The 21,745-nt window shown below is 45.5% G+C and overlaps 2 protein-coding genes across 6 annotated transcripts in view; one reads left to right on the top strand and one right to left on the bottom strand.

Annotated features, from left to right (window-relative positions):
- The window catches only part of ddx4 (DEAD (Asp-Glu-Ala-Asp) box polypeptide 4), a 167,571-nt gene extending 148,994 nt beyond the window's left edge, over positions 1-18,577 (bottom strand). For both annotated transcript variants that reach the window (XM_070868835.1, XM_070868875.1), the window contains exon 1: positions 18,411-18,577. The gene's annotated coding sequence lies outside the window, so the exon portion shown is untranslated. The remainder of the gene's footprint in view (positions 1-18,410) is intronic.
- slc38a9 (solute carrier family 38 member 9) overlaps positions 17,614-21,745 on the top strand; it is an 81,802-nt gene continuing 77,670 nt past the window's right edge. For 2 of the 4 annotated variants that reach the window (XM_070868924.1, XM_070868899.1), the window contains exon 1: positions 17,880-17,971. The gene's annotated coding sequence lies outside the window, so the exon portion shown is untranslated. The other 2 variants (XM_070868907.1, XM_070868916.1) reach the window with 2 other exon arrangements.

Raw genomic sequence — 21,745 nt, 5'->3', positions numbered from 1 at the left:
TGGTCCGATCCTATCACTGCTTTCCAAATGCACTGCTATTTCATCCTTATGATTGATTCCAACATTTTCCCTACTACTGATGTCAGGCTAACCAGTTTATAATTACTCGTTTTCTCTCTCCCTCCTTTTTTAAAAAGTGGTGTTACATGAGCTACCCTCCAGTCCATAGGAACTGATTCAGAGTTGATAGACTGTTGGAAAATGATCACCAATGCATCCACTATTTCTAGGGCCACTTCCTTAAATACTCTGGGATGCAGACTACCAGGCCGCGGGAATTTATCGGCCTTTAATCCCATCAATTTCCCTAACACAATTTCACGCCTAATAAGGATATCCTTCAATTCCTCCTTCTCACTAGACCTACTGTCCCCTAGTACAATTGGAAGGTTATTTGTGTCTTCCTTCATGAAGACAGAACCAAAGTATTTGTTCAATTGGTCTGCCATTTCTTTGTTCCCCATTATAAATTCACCTGAATCTGACTGCAAGGGACCTACATTTGTCTTCACTAATCTTTTTCTCTTCACATATTTATAGAAGCTTTTGCAGTCAGTTTTTATGTTCCCTGCAAGCTTCCTCTCATACTCTATTTTCCCCCTCTTAATTAAACCCTTAGTCTTCCTCTGTTGAATTCTAAATTTCTCCCAGTCCTCAGGTTTGTTGCTTTTTCTAGCCAAATTATATGCCTCTTCCTTGGCTTTAACACTATCCTTAATTTCCCTTGTTAGCCATGGTTGAGCCACCTTCCCCGTTTTATTTTTACTCCAGACAGGGATGTACAATTGCTGAAGTTCATCTACGTGATCTTTAAATGTTTGCCATTGCTTATCCACCGTCAACCCTTTAAGTGTCCTTTGCCAGTCTATTTTAGCCAAATCACGCCTCACACCATTGAAGTTACCTTTCCTTAAGTTCAGGACCCTAGTTTCCGAATTAACTGTGTTACTCTCCATCTTAATAAAGAATTCTACCATATTATTGTCACTTTTCCCCAAGGGGCCTCGTACAACAAGATTGCTAATTAGTCCCTTCTCATTACACTTCACACAGTCTAGGATGGGCAGTTCTCTAGCTGGTTCCTCGACATATTGGTCTAGAAAACCATCCATAATACACTCCAGGAAATCCTCCTCCACCGCATTGCTACCAGTTAGGTTAGCCCAATCAATATGTAGATTAAAGTCGCCCATGATAACTGCTGTACCTTTATTGCACATATCCCTTATTTCTTGTTTGATGCTGCCCCAACCTCACTACTGCTGTTTGGTGGTCTGTACACAACTCCCACTAGCGTTTTCTGCCCTTTGGAATTCCGCAGCTCCACTCATACCGATTCCACATCACCCAGGCTAATGTCCCTCCTTACTATTGCATTAATTTCCTCTTTAACCAGCAACGCCTCCTTTTCCTTTCTGTCTATCCTTCCTAAATGCTGAATACCCCTGGATGTTGAGTTCCCAGCCTTGGTCACCCTGGAGCCATGTCTCCGTGATGCCAATTACTTCATACCCGTTAACTGCTATCTGCGCAGTTAATTCGTCCACCTTATTCCGAATACTCCTCCTTGAGGCACAGAGTCTTCAGGCTTGTCTTTCTAACACACTTTGCCCCTTTAGAATTTTACTGTAATGTGGCCCTTTTTGCTTTTTGCCTTCGGTTTCTCTGCCCTCCACTTTTACTCTTCTCCTTTCCATCTTTTGCTTCTGACTCCAATTTATTTCCCTCTGTCTCCCTGCATAGGTTCCCATCCCCCTGCTATATTAGTTTAACTCCTCCCGAACAGCACTAACAAACACTCCCCCGAGGACATTGGTTCCGGTCCTGCCCAGGTGCAGACCGTCCGGTTTGTACTGGTCCCACCTCCCCCAGAACCGGTTCCAATCTGGAAAGAGCAACAGAGTTAACGATTCTCAAAAGGAGGAGTGAAAATTTTGAAACAAAGAATGGACTAAATCTTGTGACAGAAATTGTGAACTCAGTGACTGAATAGACTGGATGAGTGTACAATGAAACCAAGATTGACTTTTTTCTGCTGTGCAACACAAAGTGCTGGTAAAGACATGAAGTGACCAAAATTCCCCTGTTCTGCACCTCCCAATAGCGCCAACGGGACGCAAAACTGTTTCTGCCCGGGGCCGGGGGGGGGGGGGGGGTGAACCGGTGCTTCGGCTTCCGGGACACTACGTGGGAGCTAGCGGAGGCGCGAATGCGCTTGTGCCGTGCCTCGCTGGTAGCGTCCTGCTCTGCTGCACCTCTGTCAATGATGTCATCGCGTATGCGGCGACCCCTTTTCGTTCCGTGGCGGAAATTGACCAGCACCCTGTGAGGTCGCTGCAGAAGCCTCACAGGTTGCGAACCGGGCCGGTCACTCATTGCGGGGCGAAACTTAAAGGGGAAGAGCACTGTGCCGTAATCTTTGATTTCCCCCTCCTTCCCAGACGAGCCGTTCGCCCGCTCCTTTCGCGTGGTCCGGGCTGCGATTGTGCAGCCTGGCACTCCGTGTCAGTGCCAGGCTGCGGCCACGGTACCCCTTACCCCTGGTGGCCCAGTGGAGGCCTTCAAAGGGCATACAGAGTTCGCAGCGTCCCTCCCCTTTAGTGGAAGGGGAGGGGCGTTGAAACGCATCAAAGCTACATGGAGAGACTGCATAGCGTTCCACAATGTGCCCGCGTAGCGCCCCTGATCCCGTCCCAAAAGAAAGTGGAACACGCGACATTGCGCTCCACTTCCTGTGAGGGATGTAACCGAATTCCGACCCCCAAGTGCTTTCAAAAATGTTAAGTAAACGAAGAAAGAAGTGAATTTGTATAGTGCATTTCATGACCTCAGATTGTCCCAAAATCTCTAAAGCCAATTAAGTACTTTTGAAGTAAAAGCAAGATACTGCAGATCCTGGAAATGTGAAATATAAACAGAAAATGCTGGACACACACAGCAGGTCAGGCAGCATCTGCAGAGAGAGTTAACGTTCTGATGAAAGGTCAACGACCTGAACCGTTAAGTCTGTTTCTCTCTCTCTACAAATGCTGGCTGACCTGCTGAGTGTTTTCAGAATTTTCTGTTTAAGTACTTTTGAAATATAGTCACTGTTGTAATGTCAGGAAAGGAGGCAGCCAATATACGCACAGCAAGGGCCACAGTCATCCATATCAAGGGTAGTCCCTCGAAATCGAGACCCAGAGTGCCCACAGCATCTGGTCTGCCCTCAAGGCCACCATAACCAGCGCCTGCGAAGAGACGCTCGGTCACTCAACCAGGAAACACCAAGCCTGGTTTGATGAGAACGACTAGGAGATCCAGGAGTTGATAAGTCGCAAGCGCAAGGCATTTCTGAATGTTGCTTATTTTCAGTAACAAAAAAGTTTAGGCAAAATTGTACAAAATAATTTGGTGTCAGTTCTCTTTTGACTTTAGAATTATGTGCGTGTCATATTTGCTGGTCTGGTAACAAGTATTTCCGTGTTTCAGATTTGTGGATTTTTTTCGCTGAATGGAGTATTTTCTGCTGAGTTTATATTTTCAGGATTTTCTTTGCTGTTGTGTATTTTGGGGTCATGTCTGTCCATGCAAATACTGTTTTTTTTTTGCATGTATGTGGGAAAGAACATTAATGAAGAATCTATTAAATGACCCAGCTAAATATTATTTAACATACAAGATGTTTTAAATTGTTAGCTTTTTTTAGATGTATGGCTTTGGAATGGAACCTTTTGTAAAGAGATATTAAGTGTAATACTTAATGGTCTTAGCATCTCTAATGGCAGTCTTCTTTTTAGGCAGTCGCGGATGACTTGCTTCCAGACTAAATGTTCTAAGGTGACTGATGAGACCAATGTGGGATCTACAGTCTCTGTCACAGGAGGGGCAGATGGTGGTTGGAGGGACCGATGGGTGGGGTGCTCAATTTGTCATACTCTCCTTCCGCTGTTTGTACTTGGCTTCCGCGTGCTGCCGGCAAAGAGACTCAAAATGTTCAGCGCCTTCTCGGATGCTTCTCCTCCACTTTGGGCCAGGGATTCCCAAGAGTCGGCGGGGATGTTACATTTTTTGAAGGAGGCTTTGAGGGTGTCCTCCTGGGGCTCTCGCCTGCTGTGACATAGCTCGGAGTGCTTGTTTTGGGAGTCTAGTATCGGGCATGTGGACTACGTGACTCCTCCATTGGAGCTGGTGGGGATGTTGGGGATGTTGGCTTGAGAGAGAACGCTGATGTTGGTGTGCCTATCCTGCCAATGAATTTACAGGATTTTGTGTAGGCAGCGTTGGTGGTACTTCTCCAGTGCTTTGAGGTGCCTACTGTACTTAGCCTGTGTTTTTGAGGCATAGAAGGCGGGTATCACTACTGCTTGGTGCTGGGTTTGAGATCCTGATCTTTGAACACTTTTTCCTCAGGCGGCCGAAGGCTGCACTGACACACTGAAGGTGGTATTGGACTTCACCATCGATGTCTGTCCTTGCTGATAGTAGGCTCCCAAGGTATGGGAAGTGGTCCGCATTGTCCAAGGTCTCATCATGGATCTTGATAATCAGGGAGCAGTACTGTGTGGTGGGGGCAGATTGGTAGAGAACCTTTGCCTTAATGATGTTTAATGTAAGGCCCAGACTCTCGTACACTTCAGTGAAGATGTCAACAATGGTTTGGAGTTTGGACTCCAGGTGTGCACAAACGGACCATCTGCATATTGTAATTCAATGATAGAGGTTGGAACAACTTTGGATCTGGACTGGAAGCATAGGACGTTGAATAATTTCGTGCTTGTCCTGCAGATTAACTCAACTCCAACGGGGAGCTTGTTAAAAAGTGAGATGAAGTATTGCAGCGAGGAAGATTGAGAAGAGCGTTGGTGCGATGACACAGCCTTGCTTGACCCCGGTCTGCACTTGTATTGGGTCTGTGGTGGATCCATTGGTAAGAATCACGGCTTGTATGTCATCGTGAAGCAGGCGGAGGATGGTGAAAAATTTTTGAGGACAGCCCAATTTGAGGACACTCCATAATCCCTCATGGTTGACAGATTCGAAGGCCTTTGTGAGGTCAAAGAAAGCCATGTAAAAATGTTGATGCTGCTCCCTACATTTTTCTTGGATTTATCGCGCGGTGAAGTCATGTCCGTTGTGCCCGAGTGGGCGGAATCTGCATTGCGGCTCTGGGAGGAGACAATTGAGGAGGATTCTTGCGATGATTTTCCCTGTGGCAGACAGCAGGGAAACGCCTCTGTAATTACCACAGTCGGACTGGTCACCTTTCTTGAAGGTGGCAGTAGTGGAGTATCAACTGACTACAAATTATCTGCTATAACTGGTACTTAGGCACCAGATTTGGTTTGAATCCGACAGCAAATGGTCTAAATTCACTGATTTATGGCTGGAGGCAGTTTTCAAAGTTGACAGTGATATTTTGGCTGCCACACTTGACATGTACCCTTCCCCCCCTTGACTGGTTCATGCCCAAATTACTTTGGTCGTTGCATGGGGATTGGTCATAAAATCCAAGCAGCCTAGACAGCATGCGTTGTTAGGCTATTTGATTGAAGTATCACAGCCGAACCTTTTTCTTCCTTGCCAGTGTACATAAATAGGACTTTTCAAAATTTCTTTCTTTGCTCCATCCTCACCTACAGTGTTGACATCAGGAGCCCTCAGTTGGTTGCACTTCTACCTGTCCCAATATAGCAAGCATAAATTTAGCAATGGCTTCTCTCCCACTCTATCATGGCCATTTCTGGAGACCATCAAGGTTCCACTCTTAGGCCTTCATTTTCCTCGTTTACATGTTTCCCCTTGTAGACAGTATGCACAGGTATGAGTCTAGTTTCTAAATAAATGCTAATGTAAATAGGAACAGTTGAGCCCCTCGAGCCTGATCTGCCATTCAATGAGATCATGGCTGATCTGCGACCTAACTCCATATACCCGTCTTTGGCCCATATCATAGAATCATAGAAATTTACAGCATGAAAGGAGGCCATTATGGCCCATCGTGTCACTTGATAACTTTGGTGAACAGAAAGCTATCAATCTCCGATCTAAAATCAATTGCCATTTGCGGAAGAAAGTTCCAAACTTCCACCAGTGTTTCCTAATTTTACTCCTGAAAGGTCTGACTCTAATTTTTAGATGATGTCCCCCTAGTCTTAGAATTCCCAACCAGCAGAAATAGTTTATCTCTATTTACCTTATCTGTTCCCCTTAATATAAGAACTTAAGAAATAGGAGCAGGAGTAGGCCATTTGGCTCCTCGAGCCTGCTCCGCCATTCAATAAGATCATGACTGATCTGATCATGGACTCAGCTCCACTTCCCTGCCCACTCCTCATAACCCTTTACCCCCTTATCGCTCAAAAATCTGTCAATCTCCACCTTAAATATATTCTACTGCATATGGTCCATGTCTCTGAGCCATATAGGAGGGCGGATATCATGACAGCCCTGTAGACCATGAGCTTGGTGGCAGATTTGAGGGCCTGATCTTCGAACACTCTTTTCCTCAGGCGGCCGAAGGCTGCGCTGGCGCACTGGAGGCGGTGCTGAATCTCATCGTCGATGTCTGCCCTTGCTGATAATAGGCTCCCCGAGGTATGGAAAGTGGTCCACGTTGTCCAGGGCTGCGCCGTAGATCTTGATGACTGGGGGGCAGTGCTGTGTGGCGGGGTCAGATTGGTGGAGGACCTTTGTCTTACAGATGTTTATTGTAAGGCCCATATACAGTGTATACAACATATATAGGCCCATATATGTAGTGGACCATATACAGTGGACACCTCAAATCGCTGGAGAAATACCACCAACGATGTTTCCGCAAGATCCTGCAAATCCCCTGGGAGGACAGACGCACCAACGTTAGAGTCCTTGATCAGGCCACCATCCCCAGCATCGAAGCACTGACCACACTCGACCAGCTCCGCTGGGTGGGTCACATTGTTTGCAAGCCTGACACAAGACTCCCAAAGCAAGCACTCTACTCGGAACTCCTACATGGCAAGCGAGCCCAGGTGGGCAGAGGAAACATTTCAAAGCCTCCTTGATAAAATACAAAATCCCCACCGACACCTGGGAGTCCCTGGCCAAAGACCGCCCTAAGTGGAGGAAGTGCATCTGGGAGGGCAGTGAGCACCTCAAGTCTCATTGCCAAGAGCATGTAGAAACCAAGCGCAGGCAGCGGAACGAGCGTGCGGCAAACCAGTCTCACCCACACTTTCTTTCAACGACTGTCTGTCCCACCTGTGACAGAGACTGTAATTCGTGAATTGGACTGTTCAGTCACCTGAGAACTTACTTTTAGAGTGGAAGCAAGACTTCCTCAATTTCGAGGGACTGCCTATGATGATGATAATGAAATATATTCAATGGCCCAGCCTTCACAGCTCTCTGGGGCAGAGAATTCCATAGATTTACAACCCTTTGAGAGAAGAAATTTCACCTCATCGGTGTTTTAAATGGGCGGCCCCTTATTCTGAGACTATGTCCCCTAGTTTTAATTTCCCCTATGAGTGGAAATATCCTCTCTGCGTCCACCTTGTCGAGCCCCCTCATTATCATGTTCCAATAAGATCACCTGTCATTCTTCTGAACTCCGATGTGTATAGGCCTAACCTACTCAACGTTTCTTCATGTCAACCCCCTCATCTCCAGAATCAACCTAGTGAACCTTCTCTGAACAGCCTCCAATGCAAGTATATCCTGCTTTAAATACGGAGACCAAAAGAGTACACAGTACTCCACGTATGGCCTCACCAATACCCTGTACAGTTGTAGTAGGACTTCTCTGCTTTTATACTCTATTCCCCTTGCAATAAAGGCCAACATTCCATTTGCCTTCCTGATTAATTGCTGTACCTGCATACTAACTTTTGTGTTTCATGCACAGGGACCCCCAGGTCCCTCTGTACTGCAGCACTTTGCAATTTTTCTCCACTTAAATTATAATTTGCTTTTCTATTATTTCAGCCAAAGTGGATAACCTCACACTTTCCCACATTATACTCCATCTGCCAAATTTTTGCCCACTCACTTTGCCTGTCTATATCCCTTTGCAGATAATTTGTGTCCTCCTCACAAGTTGCTTTCCCACCCATCTTTGTATCATCAGCAAACTTGGCTACATAACACTCGGTCCCTTCATCTAAGTCATTAATATAGATTGTAAATAGTTGAGGACCCAGCATCGATCCCTGTGGCACCCCATTAATCACTGTTTGCCAACCGGAAAATGACCCATTTATCCCGACTCTCTGTTTTCTGTTAGTTAGCCAATCCTCTAGCCATGCTAATATATTACCCCAACCCCGTGAGCTTTTATCTTGTGCAGTAACCTTTTATGTGGCACCTTGTCAAATGCCTTCTGGAAATCCAAATACGCCACATCCACTGGTTCCCCCTTATCCACTCTGCTCGTTACATCCTCAAAGAGCTCCAGCAAATTTGTCAAACATAATTTCCCTTTCATAAAACCATGCTGACTCTGCTTGATAGAATCATGCTTTTCCAAGTGTTCTGCTACTTCCTTAATAATGGACTCCAGCATTTTCCCAAGACAAATGTTAGGCTAACTGGTCTATAGTTTCCTGCTTTATGTCTGCCTCCTTTTTTAAATAGGGGTCTTATATTTGCGGTTTTCCAATCCGCTGGGACTGTCCCAGAATCCAAAGGAATTTTGGTAAATTACAACCAATGCATCCACTATCTCTGCAGCCATTTTTTTTAAGACCCGAGGATGTAAGCCATCAGGTCCAGGGGACTTGTCCGCCTTTAGTCCCATTATTTTACCAAGTACTACTTCATTAGTGATAGTGATTGTATTAAGTTCCTCCTTCCCAAACCCCCCCCCCCCCCACAGTTCGATTGGATCACCTTAAACTTCTAAATTCTAAGGAATATAACCCTAATTTGTGTAATCTCTCCAACTCTCTTTCCTCCCTTAAACACTCCTTAAAACCTACCTATTTGAACATGTTTTTGGTCATCTGCCGTAATTTCTTCTTATGTGGCTCGGTGTCAAATTTATTTGTTTTGTCTTATAACACTGCTGTGAAGCGCCTTGAGACGTTTTACTACGTTAAAGGTGCTATATAAATAAAAGTTATTGTTGTTGTTGTAACTTAAATCTTGAAGACCAGGTATCATTCTGGTAAACCTATGCTGCACTCCCGAGGCTAATATATCCTTCCTAAGGCGTGGTGACCAGAATGGCTCGCAGTACGCCAGGTGTGGTCTAATCAGAGTTTTGTATAGCTACAGTTTAACTTCTATTCCCTTGTATTCTAGTCCTCTAGATATAAAGACCAGCATTCCATTAGCCTTTTTGATTATTTTCTGTACTTGTTCATGATATTTTAATGATCTATGTACCAAGTCTCTTTGGACTTCCACTGTTTTAAGTTTTTCACCATTTATAAAGTACCCTGGTTCTATTCTTTTTGGTCCAAAGTGGATAACCTCACATTTGCCGACATCGAAATACATTTACCAAATTTTTGTCCATTCACTTGATCTGTCGATATCTCTTTGTACTTTTATGCTTTCATTTACAATGCCGTCTATCTTTGTGTCATCGGCAACTTTGGATATATGACTTTCTATGCCATCATTTAAGTGGTTAATAAATATCGTGAATAGTCGGGGCCCCTACACAGATCCCTGCAGGACACCACTAGTCACATCCTGCCAATTAGAGTACCTACCCATTATCCCTACTGCCTGTCTCCTGCCACTCAGTCAATTTCCAAACCAATAATATGCCCTCCATTCTGTGTAGACTTAGTTAACAGTCTCTTATCTGGGACTTTATCAAATGCCTTCTGGAAGTCCGTTTAAATAACATCCATAGACATTCCCCTGTCCACTACTATAGTTACCTCCTCAGAAAATTCAGTCAGGTTTGTCAAGCATGACTTACCTTTCACAAATCTATACTGGCTCTCTCTGATCAATTGAAAATTTTTGAGGTGTTCAGTCACCCTATCCTTAATTATAGACTCAAGTAATTTACCGATAACAGATGTTAAGCTAACTGGTCTATGATTCCATGGTTTCCCTCTCTCGCCATTCTGGGGGAGAGGGTGAACAGCAGAGGTAGTGGTCCATATCAGGACCAATGACATCGGTAGAAAGAGGGATGAGGTCCTAGGAGAGAGATTAAAAAGCAGGACCTCAAAGGTAGTAATCTCCGGATTACTCCCAGTGCCACGAGATAGTGAGTACAGAAATAGGAGGATAGAGCAGATGAATACGTGGCTGGAGAGATGGTGCAGGTGGGAGGGCTTTAGTTTCCTGAGGCATTGGGACTGCTTCTAGGGGAGGTGGGACCTATACAAGCCGGACGGGTTGCAGCTCAACAGAGCCAGGACCAATATCCTCGCGGAGGAGTTTGCTCATGCTGTTGGGGAGGGTTTAAACTAGCTTGGCAGGGGGATGGGAATCTGAAAATAGATTCAGTAGGGAAGGGAGTAAAGCTGGAATTAGAAAGCAAAAATAAAGAGTGAGTTTGAAGTAGAGAGGAAATAAGCAGGAAAAAAGGGTAAAAAAAACAAATTTAAAGGCACTTTGTCTAAATGCACATAGCATTTGTAACAAAATAGATGAGTTGATGGCACAAATAGATACAATTGGGTATGATCTGATAGCTGTCACAGAGATGTGGTTGCAAGGTGACCAGGACTGGGAATTAAATATTCAGGGAAGGACAGACAGGAAGGAAAAGGAGGTGGGGTAGCTCTATTGATAAAGGATGCAATAGTGTGAAACGATATTGGCTCAAATGATCAGGATGTTGAAACAGTTTGGGTGGAGATAAAGAATAATAAGGGGAAAAAGTCACTGGTGGGTGTAGTCTATAGACCCCCTAACAGTAGCAACTCTGTTGGTCGGAGTATAAACCAGGAAATCGTGGGGGCTTGTAAAAAGGGAACAGCAATAATCATGGGTGATTTTTAACCTGCATATTGATTGCACAAATCAAATTCGTCAGGGTAGCCTTGAGGAAGAGTTCATAGAGTGCATAAGGGATGGGTTCCTTGAGCAGTATGTACGGAACCAATCAGGGGGCAAGCTATCTTGGATCTGGTCCTGTGTAATGATACAGGATTAATAAACAATTTCCTAGTAAAGGATCCCCTTGGAATGAGTGATCATAGCATGGTTGAATTTGAAATTCAGATGGAGGGTGAGAAAGTTGGATCTCAAACCAGCATACTAAGCTTAAATAAAGGAGACTACAAAGGTATAAGGGCAGAGTTGGCTAAAGTGGACTGGGAAAATAGATTAAAGTGTTGGACAGTTGATGAACAGTGGCGTACATTTAAGGAGATATTTCACAACTCTCAAGAAAAATATATTCCAGTGAGGAGGAAAGGGTGTAAGAGAAAAGATAGCCATCTGTGGCAAACTAAAGAAATAAAGGACGGTATCCAATTAAAAACAAGGGCATACAAAGTGTCCAAAATGAGTGGGAGGACAGAAGATTGGGAAGCTTTTAACAGCCAGCAAAGAATTTAAAAAATGATTAAGAAAGGGAAGATAGACTATGAAAGTAAACTAGCACGAAATATAAAAAAAGATAGCAAGAGTTTCTATAGGTATACAAAAAGTAAAAGAGTGGCTAAAGTAAATGTTGTTCCCCTAGAGGACGAGACAGGGGAATTAGTAATGGGGAACATGGAGATGGCAGAAACTCTGAACAAATATTTTGTATCAATCTTTACGGTAGAGGACACTAACAATATCCCAACAGTGGATAGTCAAGGGGCTATAGGGGGGAGGAACTTAACCCAATCACAAAGGAGGTTGTACTCAGTAAGATAATGGGACTAAATGCGGATAAATCCCCTGGAGCTGATGGCTTGCATCCTAGGATCTTAAGAAAAGTAGTGGCAGGGATTGTGGATGCATTGGTTGTAATTTACCAAAATTCCCTGGATTCTGGGGAGGTCCCAGCAAATTGGAAAACTGCAAATGTAACGCCCCTAGAAAAAACGGAGGCAGACAAAAAGCAGGAAACTATAGACCAATTAGCCTAACATCTGTGGTTGGGAAAATGTTGGGAGTCCATTATTAAAGAAGCAGTAGTCGGATATTTGGAAAAGCATAATTCGGTCAGGCAGAGTCAGCATGTATTTATAAAAGGGAAGTCATGTTTGACAAATTTGCTGCAATTCTTTGAGGATGTAACGAACAGGGTAGATAAAGGGGAACCAGTGGATGTGGTGTATTTGGACTTCCAGAAGGCATAAAAGGTTACTGCACAAAATAAAAGTTCACAGGGTTGGGGGTAATATATTAGCATGGATAGAGGATTGGCTAACTAACAGAAAACAGAGAGTCAGGATAAATGGTTCATTCTCAGGTTAGCAATCAGTAACTAGTGGGGTGCCGCAGGGATCAGTGCTGAGACCCCAACTATTTACAATCTATATTAACGACTTGGAAGAAGGGACCGAGTGTAACGTAGCCAAGTTTGCTGACGATATAAAGATGGGAGGAAAAGCAATGTGTGAGGACACAAAAAATCTGCAAAAGGACATAGACAGGCTAAGTGAGTGGGCAAAGATTTGGCAGATGGAATATAATGTTGGAAAGTGTGAGGTCATGCACTTTGGCAGAAAAAAACAAAGAGCAAGTTATTATTTAAATGGAGAAAAATTGCAAAGTGCTGCAGTACAGCAGGATCTTGGGGTACTTGTGCATGAAACACAAAAGGGTTAGTATGCAGGTACATCATCATCATAGGCAGTCCCTCGGAATCGAGGAAGACTTGCTTCCACTCCTGAAGTGAGTTCCTTGGTGGCTGAACAGTCCAATACGAGAGCCGCAGAATCTGTCACAGGTGGGACAGATAGTCATTGAGGGAAGGGGTGGGTAGGATTGGTTTGTTGCACGCTCTTTCCGCTGTCTGTGCTTGATTTCTGCAAGCTCTCGACATTGAGACTCGAAATGCTCAGCACCCTCCTAGATGCACTTTCTCCACTTAGGGCGGTCTTTGGCCAGGAACTCCCAGGTGTCAGTGGGGATGTCGCACTTTATCAGAGAGGCTTTGAGGGTGTCCTTGTAACGTTTCCGCTGCCCACATTTGGCTCGTTTGTCGTGAAGGAGCTCCGCATAGAGCACTTGCTTCGGAGTCTTGTGTCTGGCATGCGAACGATGTGGTCTGCCCAGCGGAACTGATGGAGTGTGGTCAGTGCTTCAATGCTGGGGATGTTAGCCTGGACAAGGACGCTAATGTTGGTGCGCCTGTCCTCCCAGGGGATTTGTAGGGTCTTGCGGAGACATCGTTGGTGATATATCTCCAGTGACTTGAGGTGTCTACTGTACATGGTCCATGCCTCTGAGCCATACAGGGTATTACTATAGCCCTGTAGACCATGAGCTTGGTGATAGATTTGAGGGCCTGGTCTTCAAACACTCTTTTCCTCAGGTGGTCGAAGGCTGCACTGGAGGCGGTGTTAATCTCCTCATCAATGTCTGCTTCTGTTGCTAAGAGGTATGGGAAATGGTCCACATTGTCAAGGGCCGCGCCGTGGATCTTGATGACTGGGGGACAGTGCTGTGCGGCAAGGACAGGCTGGTGGAGGAGCTTCGTCTTACGAATGTTTAGCGTAAGGCCTATGCTTTCGTTCGCCTCAGTAAATACGTGGACTATATCCTGGAGTTCAGCCTCAGAGTGTGCGCAGAAGCAGGCATCGTCCGCGTACTGTAGCTCAACGACAGAGTTTGGGGTGATCTTGGACCTGGCCAGGAGGCGGCGAAGTTTAAACAGCTTCCCACTAGTTCTGTAGTTTAGTTCCACTCCAGCAGGGAGCTTGTTGACTTTGAGATGGAGCATGGCAGCGAGGAAGATTGAGAAGAGGGTTGGAGCGATGATGCAGCCCTGTTTGACCCCGGTCCGGACGTGGATTGGGTCTGTAATGGATCCGTTGGTAAGGATCACGGCCTACATGTCGTCGTGGAGTCTGAAGGATGTTGATAAACTTTTGGGAGCATCCGAAATGGAGAAGGACGCTCCATACACCCTCGCGGTTGACAATGTCAAAGACATTTATAAGGTCGAAAAAGGCCATGTATAAGGGCTGGCGCTGCTCCCTGCATTTTTCCTGCAGCTGTCACGCTGCAAAGATCATGTCCGTTGTGCCCCGTAGGGGACAAAGTCCACACTGTGACTCTGGGAGAAGCTCCTCGGCTGCAGGGAGAAGACGGTTGAGGAGGACTCTAGCAATAGCTTTCCCGGTGGCTGATAGCAGGGAGATTCCTCTGTAATTGCCGCAGTCAGACTTGTTCCCTATTTTAAAGATGGTCATGATCACTGCATCTCTGAGATCTCCCAGCATGCTCTCCTCCCTCCAGATGAGGTCATGTATCCGTGCCAACGGCACCTCTCCGCCATACTTTAGCGCCTCAGCAGGGATTCCATCCGCTCCTGTAGCCTTGTTCTTGAGCTGTCTTATGGCTTTTCCTACCTCATGCAACGTTGGGGTTTCAGTGAGGTGGTGGCGAGTCGCATGCTGCTGGATGGAGTCGACTCGAGTCAAAGGCAGAGTCTCGATTGAAGAGATCTTCAAAGTGCTCCTTCCAGCGGGCCCCGACTGCCTCGGTGTCCTTGATGAGTGTTTCCCTGTTCTTGGCTAGCAGTGGGGTGGGGCCTTGGGAGTTTGGACCGTAGTGGCCTTGACTGCAATGAAGAATCCTCGCACATCATGGCTGTCGGCCAGTTGTTGCATCTCCTGTGCTTTCTCCATCCACCACCTGTTCTTTAGGTCCCGGGTTTTTTGTTGGACCTTAGCCTTGAGCTGCCTGTAATGTTGCTTTGCTTCCCGAGTTGGGTTGTTGCTCAAGACCAACAGCAAGTGATCAGGAAAGCCAATGGAATCTTGGCCTTTATTGCAAAGGGGATGGAGTCTTGCTGCAGTTCTATCGAGTACTGGTGAGGCCACACCTGGAATACCGCATACAATTTTGGTTTCCATATAAACAAAAGGACATAATTGCTTTGGAGGCAGGTTGATTCCGGAGATGAGGGGGTTGACTTATGAGGAAACGTTGAGGAGGTTAGGCCTCTACTAATTGGAATTCAGAAGAATGAGAGGTGATCTTATCGAAACGTTTAAGATTATGAGGGGGCTTGACAAGGTGGATGCAGAGAGGATGTTTCCATTGATAGGGGAGACTAGAACTAGGGGGCATAATCTTAGAATAAGGGGCTGCCCATTTAAAACTGAGATGAGGAGGAATTTCTTCTCTGAGGGTTGTAAATCTGTGGAATTCGCTGCCTCAGAGATCTGTGGAAGCCGGGACATTGAATAAATTTAAGACAGAGATAGACAGCTTCTTAACTGATAAGGGATTAAGGGGTTATGGGGACCAGGCAGAGAAGTGGACCTGAGTTCATGATCAGATCAGCGAGGATCGTATTAAATGGCGGAGCCGGCTCGAGGGGCCGTATGGCCTACTCCTGCTCCTATTTCTTATGTTCTTAAATAGCGGGGTGACATGTGCAATTTTGAAATCTAAAGGAACAGTTACAGAATCAAGAGAACTTTGGAAGATTATAGTTAGGGCATCTGCTATGTGCTCACCCATTTCTTTTAAACCCCTGGGATGGAAACCATCTAGTCTATCATTTTCTTCATCACTGTATATTTACTTTTGTTAATTTTATTGAGTCCCTGTCCCAGTTTCTTTGGATTTCTGGCAAGCTATCCTCTTCCTCTACTGTACATACTGACGCAAAGTAATTATTCAACATGTCCGCTATTTCCTTATCATTGACAGTATCACCATTTTCAGTTTTTAAAGGGCCCAACATTGCTTCTGACTACCCTCTTTTCCCTAATATAATTATTAAAATTCTGTGTTGATTTTGATATCCCTTGCCAACTTCTTTTCATACTCCAAAGAGGGTCCAAAGGCGAAGAGGAAATATCTTTTTACACACAAGTGGTTATGATCTGGAATGCACTGCCTGAAAGGGTGGTGGAGACAGATTCAATTGTGGCTTTCAAAAAGGAATTCGATAAGTACCTGAAAAGAAATGCAGGGCTACGAAGGGCAGGAGATTGGGACTAGCTGAAGTGCACTTGCAGAGAGCCGGCAAGGACTCGAAGGGCCGAGTGACCTCCTACTGTGTTGTAACAATTCTAGGATTCTATTCTATGATTCAGGTTGTTATTGTTGATTTATAATAAAGACTGAAATTTATATAGCACCTTTCACAAACTCAGGACATCCCAAAATGCTTCACTGCCAATGGAAGTGCAGCCACTAAGAATGCAGGGATATGCAGCAGCCCATTTGTGCACAAGATTCTACAAACCTCATCATCATCATAGGCAGTTCCTCGAATCGAGAATGACTTGCTTCAATGTCAAGATGTTCACAGGTGTTTCAATAAAGGACCTAAAATTCAAGGTCCCGAACTAAATCTTGAAGGAAGATGCTTGTGCGTGGATTTTTTTTTAACGTGTGGTGGCCGTTGCACACCAGCCACCACACGGGTTTGACAGAGCTAGGTCTTGGTCCAGTAGCAAGGATTAACCAAGACAACTGGAGACCAGATCTGCTGCACGGATCTAGTGCGCACACATATCGCAGTGTGGGCTGGGCCGTGCTGCCCCAGGGCCCCGAACTCGTGCCTCTCCTGGGCCCCAATCACATCCCTCTACAATCTCTCGCCGCTCCTTCGCCCCGACCTTGCTCCTGCTGTACCTGCCCACACTCCGACAAACAGCAACGAGATAAAACATAGAAACATAGAAACATAGAAAATAGGTGCAGGAGTAGGCCATTCGGCCCTTCTAGCCTGCACCGCCATTCAATGAGTTCATGGCTGAACATTCAACTTCAGTACCCCATTCCTGCTTTCTCGCCATACCCCTTGATCCCCCGAGCAGTAAGGACCTCATCTAACTCCTTTTTGAATATATTTAGTGAATTGGCCTCAACAACTTTCTGTGGTAGAGAATTCCACAGGTTCACCACTCTCTGGGTGAAGGACCAAATAATCTGCTTTATTTGTGTTGGTTCCCGGATAAATGGTATTGAAATATTGCGATGAATTTTTTTTTTTGCATTAATGTCCCAACCGAAAGACAGCAACTCCGACAGTGCAGCAGTCCCTCAGTACTGCACTGAACTATCAGCCTCAGCTGACGTGAGAATTGAAACCACAACCTTCTGACTCATAGGCAGTGAGTCAAGCCTTTTTTTTCAAAAGTCAGCGGTATACTCAGTGGGTGGGGGAGGTGAGAGAAACAGAATCAAAAGCAAACCTCATCCCGTCCTCACTCGATATCTACACAATCACACTTTGTAACATCGGTTATTGGAATGATGTTAAAGTGGGAATCAGTCTGAGTTTGCCCCAGGCTAGCCTAGCGACCCCCACCCTGGCTAAAATCACAGAGCAGTGGCCACAGTAAAGGTGACAAAGGATTCTGCATGAAAAGATCCTTCTGACAGAATACTATTGTTAACCCAGCTAATCTGAAACGATTGCCAAGCATTTTCACCCTATTACCCAGAAAGGGTCTGTTGACGCTGCAGGCAAGGGTTTGCACACAGGGCCCAGGGCCCGCCCACACACACCACGTGGTGCCTCCACTCCGCCGCACGGGCCATAAAGGAGCCCGGCACGTTCGGCCACGTGATCGCTCCCGCAAAGCGGCTTCAGCGGAGACGTTTACTAGGGAGGGCGTCAACCGGGTGAGGAAACGTCGACAGGCGGACAAACGGCACGTTCAACGCCGGGCGTTAAAGGTAAAGTTGACCAAGCTGCGATATTTGAAAAGGGTGATTTGTTGCCAGCTGTTCAGGCACCGGAGCATTCTGGGAATGGTAGTTCCTCTGACGTCAGCCGGAGTGACGAGGAGCGACAGCGCAGAGAACCGCGCCTGCGCACATCGAGCGGGTGGTCGGGTTCGCCCCGCGTCCAGCCCCGCCCCGCCAACCTCACCTGGAACGTTTGGGCCCCGGGAGCTGGGGCGAGGTGAGGCACGCGGCCGATGCACCTGCACTGGGTGTCACTGGGGGCGCGCGCCGGCATTCAATCACTTTTATAGAAAGCAATATACTGCAAATTACAAACACAAACAAGGGGGGGTAGCGAACTCGGCAGGTCAGCCCCTGGAGCAGACAGACAGTTGGCAATTTCAGGCTTCGACACTTCAGAAATTGTTGCTTAATTTATAGAAAGTACCGATTTTCATTCAGGGAAGGTAAGAGCAGATTCTCACTTCCTCAAATAGTGCCTCGGTGACATCACACTCACATTGGGAAGTGGGATATTCTGCACTACTTGGAATTTATAATGGGCACAGTGAACCAAACCTTTCATATTAAAACTTATTGCAGCTGTTAAGATTTATGAGCATACAGAAAACAATTAAACACCAAAGCTTAAGAGGCCGAGATCGGCTTTGAAATACCTGTTTCGAATTTGTGCTACTCATACCGACGTGAGACTGGCTCGTTTGTATGTGTGCCGCTGTTGTATCGACCACATTTACACCGTCTCTCGGATTTCTTGAATTTGTGATCAATTCCACGGTTGGTTTCTGACTCCAGAATGTGTACAAGTATGGATGCCTGTTTAAAGGAGACTTTCTGATTCGTATGAAAAGTTGAGCAAGACACCTTTGTTGAATATACGGAACTACAAGTACAACTAAATATAACTTTCTGGGCGGTACTTTTTGTAGTCCTGCCATTCTGCGATGTGTTAATCTGATATCTTGCTGTGTTCCTAAACACGAGTTATACTGATCCAAAAGTGGCAGTATAACTAATTTAGTTGTAGTTCGTTTCTGCATAAGCCAGTAATAATTTTGTAACTAAAATTTGGAAGCATTGCAGAATTTGCTTGTGGAAAGTTTTGACATTAATTTTGTACTTTTGTTTGCAATTGGAGTGGAAAAAGTTGCTCTATAGGTTGTAAATGACACGATGGCAACAAACAAATCTTGGGATTGTAGCTTGAACTTTGAATCTTCATTGAAATGAACAAGTTACTGTTTTTTTTTTGATTGCTGGTTTTCCTCCCTTTGTATGGTTTTTCAGTCTGGAGGATGGTGGACAGTAGTCAGTGCTAGGACCACTGCTTTTTTGATATTAATAACTTGAATCTTGGAATATAGAGTAAAATTTGCTGATACCAAACTTCGAGGTGTGGCAAACAGTGAGGATGATGCAATCGACTGCAACAGGACAGAGGTTGACAGAATGAGCAGGCAGGTGGAATTTAATACAGCGAACTGTGAGGTGTTACATTTTGGCAGAAGTGTTAGGGAGAGGCGATGTAGACTTAATGGCACAGTTCTAAAGAGTGTGCAGGGATAAAGGGACCTAGGTGTTCAAATGCTCAGATCTTTGAAGGTGGCAGAACAAATTGAGAGTAGTTAGCAAAGCATATGGGATCCTGAGCTTTATAAATAGTTATTGAGTACAAAAGCAGGGAAGTTATGTTGAACCATTATAAAGCTCTGATTGCACCCAGTTCTGGTCACCACCCTTTAGGAAGGATGTGAAGGTCCTTGAGGGGGTGCAGAGGAGATTTTCAAGAATGGTTCCAGGGATGAGAGATTTTAGCTGCAAGGTTAGGTTGGAGAAGCTGGAGTTGTTCTCCTTGGAGCAAAGGAGGTCGAGGGGAGATTTGTCGGGTTTAGATAAGGTAGACAAAGAAAAGCTGTTCCTATTAGCTGATGGTACAAGGACTAGGCTACACAGATTTAGGGTTTTGGCCAAGAGATACAGGGGAGATGTGAGGAAGAACTTTTTTACGCAGCGAGTGATAATGACCTGGAACTCGCTGCCAACGAGAGTGGTGGAAGTGGAGATGATCAATGACTTCAAAAGGAAATTGGATAGGCACTTGAGAGAAATTAATTTGCAGCACTGTGGGGATAGAGCGGGACATATGACTGACTGGATTGCTCTACAGTAAGCCAGGCATGGACTCGATGGGCCGAATGGCCTCCTTCTGTGCTGTTATGGCTCTATGCTTCTCAAGTATAGAGAAAACCTCTGAACTGTCAGCTTTATTGAGTGATGATGTCATTGCGAGTTACTTAAGGGAGTATTTGTCAGCACTGCAAGATCAGCCAATCTCTATTAGATCGATTAGAGTCAGTGACTGCATGCACCAAAACAATGGCATGCTGCATGCACGTAGTTGCAAGAGCCAAACATAGAAACATGGACGCAGAAAATAGGTACAGGAGTCGGCCATTCAGCCCTTCGAGCCTGCACCACCATTCAATAAGATCATGGATGATCATTCCCTCAGTACCCTTTTCCTGCTTTCTCTCCATACCCCTTGATCCCCTTAGACGTAAGGGTCATATCTAACTCCCTCTTGAATATATCCAATGAACTGGCATCAACAACTCTCTGTGGCAGGGAATTCCACAGCTTAACAACTCTGAGTGAAGATGCTTCTCCTCATCTCAGTCCTAAATGGCCTGCCCCTTATCCTAAGACTATGTCCCCTGGTTCTGGACTTCCCCAACATCGGGAACATTCTACGCGCATCTAACCTGTCCCGTCCCGTCAGAATCTTATATGTTTCTATGAGATCCCCTCTCATTCTTCTAAACTCCAATGTATAAAGGCCCAGTTGATCCAGTCTCTCCTCATGTCAGTCCTGCCATCCTGGGAATCAGTCTGGTGAACCATTGCTGCACTCCCTCAATAGCAAGAACGTCCTTCCTCAGATTAGGAGACCAAAACTGAACACACTATTCCAGGTGAGGCCTCACCAAAGCCCTGTACAACTGCAGTAAGACCTCCCTGCTCCTATACTCAAATCCCCTAGCTATGAAGATCAACATATCATTTGCCTTCTTCACCGCCTGCTGTACCTGCATGCCAACTTTCAATGACTGATGAACCATGACACCTGGGTCTTGTTGCACCTCCCCTTTTCCTAATCTGCCGCCATTCAGATAATATTCTGTCTTCGTGTTTTTGCCCCCAAAGTGGATAATCTCACATTTATCCACATTATATTGCATCTGCCATGCATTTGCCCACCACCTAACCTGTCCAAGTCACCCTGCAGCCTCTTTGCGTCCCCCTCACAGCTCTCACCGCCACCCAGTTTAGTGTCATCTGCAAACTTGGAGAAATTGCACTCAATTCCTTCATCTAAATCATTGATGTACGTTGTGAAGAGCTGGGGTCCCAGCACTGAGCCCTGCGGCACTCCACTAGTCACTGCCTGCCATTCTGAAAAGGACCCGTTTATCCTGCCTCTTTGCTTCCTGTCTGCCAACCAGTTCCCTATCCACGTCAGTACATTACCCCCAATACCATGTGCTTTGATTTTGCACACCAATCTCTTGTGTGGGACCTTGTCAAAAGCCTTTTGAAAGTCTAAATACACCATATCCACTGGTTCTCCCTTGTCCACTCTACTAGTTACATCCTCACAAAAATTCCAGAAGATTTGTCAAGCATGATTTCCCTTTCATAAATCCATGCTGACTTGGACTGATCCTGTCACTGCTTTCCAAATGTGCTGCTATTTCATCCTTAATAATTGATTCTGACATTTTCCCCACCATTGATGTCAGGTTAACCAGTCTATAATTACCTTCTTTCTCTCTCCCTCCTTTTTTTAAAAAGTGGTGTTACATTAGCTACCCTCCAGTCCATAGGAACTGATCCAGAGTCGATCGACTGTTGGAAAATGATCACCAATGGATCCACTATTTCTCGGGCCACTTCCTTAAGTACTCTGGGATGCAGACTATCAGGCCCCGGG

This window comes from Pristiophorus japonicus, chromosome 2 (assembly GCF_044704955.1).
Source record: "Pristiophorus japonicus isolate sPriJap1 chromosome 2, sPriJap1.hap1, whole genome shotgun sequence".
NCBI lineage: Eukaryota > Metazoa > Chordata > Chondrichthyes > Pristiophoridae > Pristiophorus > Pristiophorus japonicus.
Note: the sequence above shows the minus strand (reverse complement) of the source record. Positions and strands in the feature narration are given on the sequence as shown.